We start from the raw sequence: 6,594 nt of genomic DNA, 5'->3' as shown, positions 1-6,594 counted from the left end.
TACCTCCCAATACACGTGCTAGAGAAACATCTAACCATTTATCCATAATCAGATCTCCACTACTAATGAGTTATGGGACCTACAGAAATAGCTGTGTTCCATTGTTTCCATATTACCAAGCAACTCAGCTACAGTGACAATGGAGGTGAATGAATTCAATTCAAGTCAAATTTTTATTGTCCCAAGAGGGAAATTTGCTTTGTCAACAGGGTTTTTAAAAAGAAAAAAGTCATCACATTAAAACACAGCATACAAGTATTCAGAAGTCAAGCATTGCTCTGTACAAATACATAAAATATAATAGTGAACATAATACATCCATCCATCCATCCATTATCCAGCCCGCTATATCCTAACTACATGTGCTATAATATCAAATCATTCTTAGTGCTTATAAAAAAACCAGCTTTAAGATCCTTGTCAAGAATATTAACTATTGGGCCCACCAGTTAATCCTACTGATCTTTATTAACATAAAACTTATTTAGAAGATTAATAGCAGTTGGAATGAAGGAGTGTTTGAACTGGTTACATTTTACCTTTGGCATCTTGAATCTTGGGGTGGCACGGTGGCTCAGTTGGGAAGCGCTGCTGCCTTGCAGTAAGGAGACCCGAGTTCGCTTCCCGGGTCCTCCCTGCGTGGAGTTAGCATGTTCTCCCCGTGTCTGTGTGGGTTTCCTCCAACAGTCCAAAGACATGCAGGTTTGTGCATTGGCAATTCGAAATTGTGCTTGGGGTGTGTGTGTGGGCATGCCCTGTGGTGGGCTGGCACCCTGCCCAGGGTTTGTTGGCTGGGATTGGCTCCAGCAGACCCCGTGACCCTGTAGTTAGGATATAATGGATGGATGGATGGATCTTGAATCTTTCACTTGATGGTAACAAGTACATTTCTGAATATAGGGATGGAGTTTTGCTTGAGACAACACACTCTTCTTTCTTCAATTAGGTTTGACATTTGAAACCTGATTACTTTATTACTACATTTTACAATTTGATTCATCCAGTGTTTTGTTAAAATAAAGATTTGAAACTCCAAGCTAAGAGAACATAATTTAAAACCAAACCAATACAAGATTGTTTAAAAAAAAAAAAAAAAAACTTTTGGGATTCTAATTAGTAACACATGGCTTCCTGGGGTGATTGAGGAGATGTGGACCCTTTAAAAGGACTGTCTCTGTGTTTTGATTCAAAGTCACTTTTGAGTTTACAATTGTCCCTGGAGATTTAAACCTGTCAACAATCATGGCTGCCTGGTCTTTGATCATTATGTCTTGTGGACAAATGCTGATCCTTCTAAAATCAGTGATCTATTCTTTAGACTTTGTGACACTAAGCTGTGTAAAAGATATATACTGTTTACCAAAATCATGCACCGCTGGAAAATAACTCATTTTGTTCTCAATAAGTTAGCTCAAAATCAGAAAGTCACAGCAAATTTTAAGATGAACCTATTTTCAGACTTACTGCGACATCCATAGCATGTACAAGAGGGGTGAAAGAATGTGAGGCAGACAACCCTGGAGTTCTGTTTGATAAAAAAAGACTTTAAAATGTTTAAATAGCCTATCTGTAAAAAGGTGGGCTTGACTGACATAAAAAAATGAGGAGTTTAAAAACAAGAACTTTGCATCGTAATGTTCTTCAAGATGATGCAAAATAACAATGGCACCTTCTTTCCTTTTAATAACCTTTAAACCAGGGGTCCTCAGTCACGGTCCTGGAGGGCCACGGTGGCTACAGCTTTTCCTTCCAGTCAGTTTCCTAATTAGAAGACAGCCCTTGCTTATAATTTAACTTGGTATTTAACTATTCGGCTTGTTAGTGCGTTTATTCATCCAAGAGGAACTTGAATAGCACTGTAGAGTTTCTTTCTTTGAGATCATTATCCATGTGTTTTGTGGACCAGAACAGATTTAAACTTAACGGTCCTTCCTTTTCACCTCTCATTTATTTCTAAGCATTTTTAACACGGATACTTCATTGTGCACATGCACAAGTTTATCTGGAGAGCTGCAGGTTTATTATATATCTGCATTTCATTTTTAAGTAATGTCTGGTTAATTAAAAAGGCAACAATTAAAACCTAAATGCAGCTGCTAAACACTAAAATAGGAAATTAAGTGTTCTGAAATGTAACAGGCAAGATGACTAAAATCCCAAGAATTGTATTGCTTTAGTAATAAATAAATGTGTTTAAATTAAGAAAATTGTTGAAGTAAAAAACCTGCAGCCACTGTGGACCTTCTGAACTGTAATTGAGGACCTCTGATCAACAATGTAACTAAAATTTGTCTTTGACAAATGAAAGTGCTAACAAGGCCTAGAGTTAAATAGCAAGATTCATTATCAGCAAGAGCTGAGCTTCAACTGGGGAAACTGGCTGGAATGAAAACCTGTAGCCACTGCGGCCCTCCAGGACTGTGATTGAAGACCCCCTGCATTAAAAGGACACAAGTTCAGGTCTGAGTTCAAAAATGGACAAAGTGGAACAGCTTTCTCAAGAAACATGCTCTGCTTATTGTTTTAATTTTGTGTGTGTGTGCAGAATGAAGGTTATACCTGCATTTTTATCACTCTTTAATTTAATATTGTTTTTTTTTATCAGTTTGCTGCTGCTGGAGTATGTGAATTTCCCCTTGGGATTAAAAAGGGGAAAAATAAATCTATCTATCTATCTATCTATCTATCTATCTATCTATCTATCTATCTATCTATCTATCTATCTATCTATCTATCTATCTATCTATCTATCTATCTATCTATCTATCTATCTATCCCATGTGACAGATTAGCAAGAAAGTGAAAAGTTCATATGAAGTGTCTATTAGTGTCTTGAGAGAAGAGGGCACACTTGAACTAACCTGGATAAAAAAAGAAGGGGAAGTTGCAGATGGACAACTGCATATGAGGATAAGAACATCAGAGTGTGCAGTGTGAGAAACAAACACCTTACAAATCATCAGCAGGCGTCTTCCTTAAATACACTCCAGTGTCATCTGCAACAGAAAAGCGATGACTCTAGGATGCTGACCATGACACACTTTTCCATTTATCTTCCATCCAATGTCTGTGCTGTCTTACGCGTTTTAAACTTTTCTTATTATTTGGCAGTTTCAGGTATGGCTTTTTTAAAAACTCTGCCCCTAAGACCAGTATCCTAGAATCATCATTTTTCTGTTTTGCAGATGACACTGAAGTCATTTTAAAAATTTTACTTTGAAGGATGTTTTTTTTATTTTTTATTTTCAAGCTTGATGTGAGCACAATAAACTCAGAACTTATCCTGTATGCAGCCGTCACAAGCCAGGAGCAGTCATGGGTGAGGTGCCAGTCCTTCACAGGGTACACTCAAGCACACATCTGACCTCTCTCTGTCACATCGGGGCCATTAAAAGACAGCAGATGTGCTTGCTTTGTGTCTCTGAGCTGACGGAAGAAAACCAGTGTTGTTCATGAACTCGTTCAAAAGAGTGCATTCTAAGAACGATGAACTCAACGTAACGTATTTGCAAGTGAAGAACTTGAACGTGAGCTAGTTCAATTTTATGTGACATTCTTGGTCTGGTTTAGCTCCAGATTAAACGTTTTTCTTTACTCTGTAATGTAGGGGTGGAGCCGAATCTGAATACGGTATTCAGATAAGCACAAATAGCGGATGTTTACAAATATTTATTTCGTACAAATTTGTATTCGGAAAAAATAACGTAAAATCAAATAGGCACTGTGTGTGTCTGCCTGCTTGTGCTTAAGCTGACACGAGCATGCGGTGAAGCTCCACTTTCACTTTTAGGAAAACGTTGTACTTCATGAGGCCACTTTATATTTTTCCTCGTTGGACATGCAATATGTGACACGAATTTTGACCGGCAGCGTAACAGGTTAGTTCACCTACATGCTGTGTCACACAGTTGGAAATAAAGCAGTAATTTATACGAATACTTGCATCTATATAATTTCTTTTTTGACCAGGAGTATATTAGCATATATGGTTATACATGTTTGTTGCTGGGTTTAACTCAATAAAGTGTATTTAAATAAAAGAAAAAGTCTTTATAATTATTGTATTTTATTCAAGAACACTGTAATACCCTAATATAAGGCATGCAAAATTGATATAAGTCAGTGGTTCTCAACCTGTGGGGCGGGCCCCCATAGTGGGGCGCGAAGTAACAAAAAGAGGGGAGCGAAGATAAGAAAAAAAAGAAAACAAGAATCAAAAATATGAAAAGAAAATCTGTTGAAACCAAAACAAATTAACTTAAACTACATTCTGATACTAGAACAATAAATATAGAGTTAGATAAATGTCGATAAAAGTTAAGTAGGTATAATAAAAGATGCATCTGCATTTAAAAAAAATGCTGGGGGTGCGATTAAAACTGTTATAAAAACTCGGGTCGCAAATACTTAAAGGTTGAGAAACGCTGAAATAAGTAAACTTACGCTCCTTACAAAATACAAAATGTACTGAACATGAACGAGTTCAAAATTGAAATGGTGAGCTATGAACGTGAATTTATTCATTTTAATCTGTGTGAACTGAACGTTGAGCTAGTTCTTGTGAGGTGTGAACTTGCACAACACTGAAGAAAAGCACATGCACACGGATGGAACATTCAGACATCACACAGCCCTGGTTTGAACAGGTGACAGGACACGTGTACTCCACCTGAGCTAATTACTAAAGAAAAGCGATCATCTTGAAAAATCTTGTTAGGTAATTTCTCTCGATTTCTCTTTTTCTTTCAGAACCTCTATTACAGTCGTTTCCTCTGGCCCAGATGACACAGTGGCTACCCTAAGTGTAACAGTGTGCTGCATTTTTTTTACATTATTCTTAATAGAAATTTAATTAAAATCTGGTCAATTACTTGTTCACAGTAACTGAGTTTCCAGACTCCTGTAAAGTCTGCAGCTTAAAAAAAAGCAAACCTCCTATTAAGCAATTTGACCCTGGGAAAGCTGCTCTATAAATATAATGTATTATTTTTATTACTTCTACTAATAATAATAATTCAGTACACATAATCCTCATATAGCTATAATTAAAGTTTATTTTGGAACAATTTTAACAAAACATTCTAGATATTCCATCAGTTTGTGAATGTCGTCATCCTTTGGTGACAGTTAGGTCTGGGAAACAAGAAGAGATTGGACAACTGATGGAATCTGATGGAAGAAATGAGCCATCGCTAAAGATGAAAGCCTGTCAATTACTTTAAGAAAAAGAAAAGGTAAGGCTTCAAAGTTTCTAAACTTTATTGAAGTTGTGTGTTTTTTTTTAATTTACTTTGCAGTCTTCTGCAGTTCAGGTTCACATCCATAATATAAACTCATTATTCATCTTGAAAATGTTCTGAAATCCTGAGCACTCCTCCCTCATCTTGTATTATTGAAGTGTCAACTGATAAACATGACAGGTGAATTCTGGAACAGTCTTGTGAGAAGTAAAAGTTTGCTACAAATACATATTTTTTTTTCTAGGAGACCAAAATGTCCAGGGTGGTGTGGTGATTAATGTTGCTTTCTGACCAGTCTGGAGGCCTCAGTTTAAATTCCCAGCTGGCCATTGGGAGCATGAGAGCTTAACCTATAAAACACTGGAAGCAAGGCAGGAAACACCTCTGGCCAGGATGCAAGTCCATCCCAGGGATTGCCAGCACAGGTAGAAAAATGAAGTTCCTGAAAGAAAACTCATGCAGACACAAAGAGAATTTGTCAATTCCATACATCCAATAACAGAATATGAGGTTTCAACCACTGTGCCACCATGGCATCTACAATAAAGTGGGGGATGACACTGATCAAGTCAACGAAATGAAACTGGCTGAAAAAGTTATACATTCTGCTTCCAGTAAGAATGAATTTGCAATTACCACAAAAAGAAAATGTCTTCTTTGTTCAATTAAAATCAGGCTTATTACTTTTCTGGAACACTGTTAATGATTAGTGTAAGTAAAATTGTTTAACATGATTAATGGTCCAATGTTTTGAATGAAACCACAAACATTACATTTTCATCATTGAGAAGGAAATTCATATAGAAACCAAAGGTCTCTTTTATGGGTTCTGCATGACAGCTCTGCCAAACCCTGTAATATGAAGAGTCTTTAAAGGCATATTAATATGAATTTACAGCATCACCATAATTAAACCCCTTTATTCTATCTGTTCCGTTTTTTAACTGCTTCCTCTTAGCTCACATTTTATCCAGGACCATTTAGCACAACTCCCCATGGGCTCACCACCTATGGGAGGGGCCAAGGAGGTTGGGTGCAATGTGAGTTGGGTGGTGGCCGAAGGCGGGGACCTTGGCGGTCTGATCCTCGGCTACAGAAACTGGCTCTTGGGACGTGGAATGTCACCTCTCTGAAGGGGAAGGAGCCTGAGCTAGTGCGCGAGGTCGAGAGGTTCCGGCTAGATATAGTCGGACTCACCTCGACGCACAGCTTGGACTCTGGAACCAATCTCCTTGAGAGGGGCTGGACTCTCTACCACTCTGGAGTTGCCCCCGGTGAGAGGCGCCGAGCAGGTGTGGGCATACTTATTGCCCCCTGGAGCCTGTGCATTGGGGTTTACCCCGTGGACGAGAGG

This window comes from Polypterus senegalus, chromosome 13, assembly GCF_016835505.1.
Source record: "Polypterus senegalus isolate Bchr_013 chromosome 13, ASM1683550v1, whole genome shotgun sequence".
In the NCBI taxonomy this organism is placed as follows: Eukaryota; Metazoa; Chordata; class Cladistia; order Polypteriformes; family Polypteridae; genus Polypterus; species Polypterus senegalus.
Note: the sequence above shows the minus strand (reverse complement) of the source record.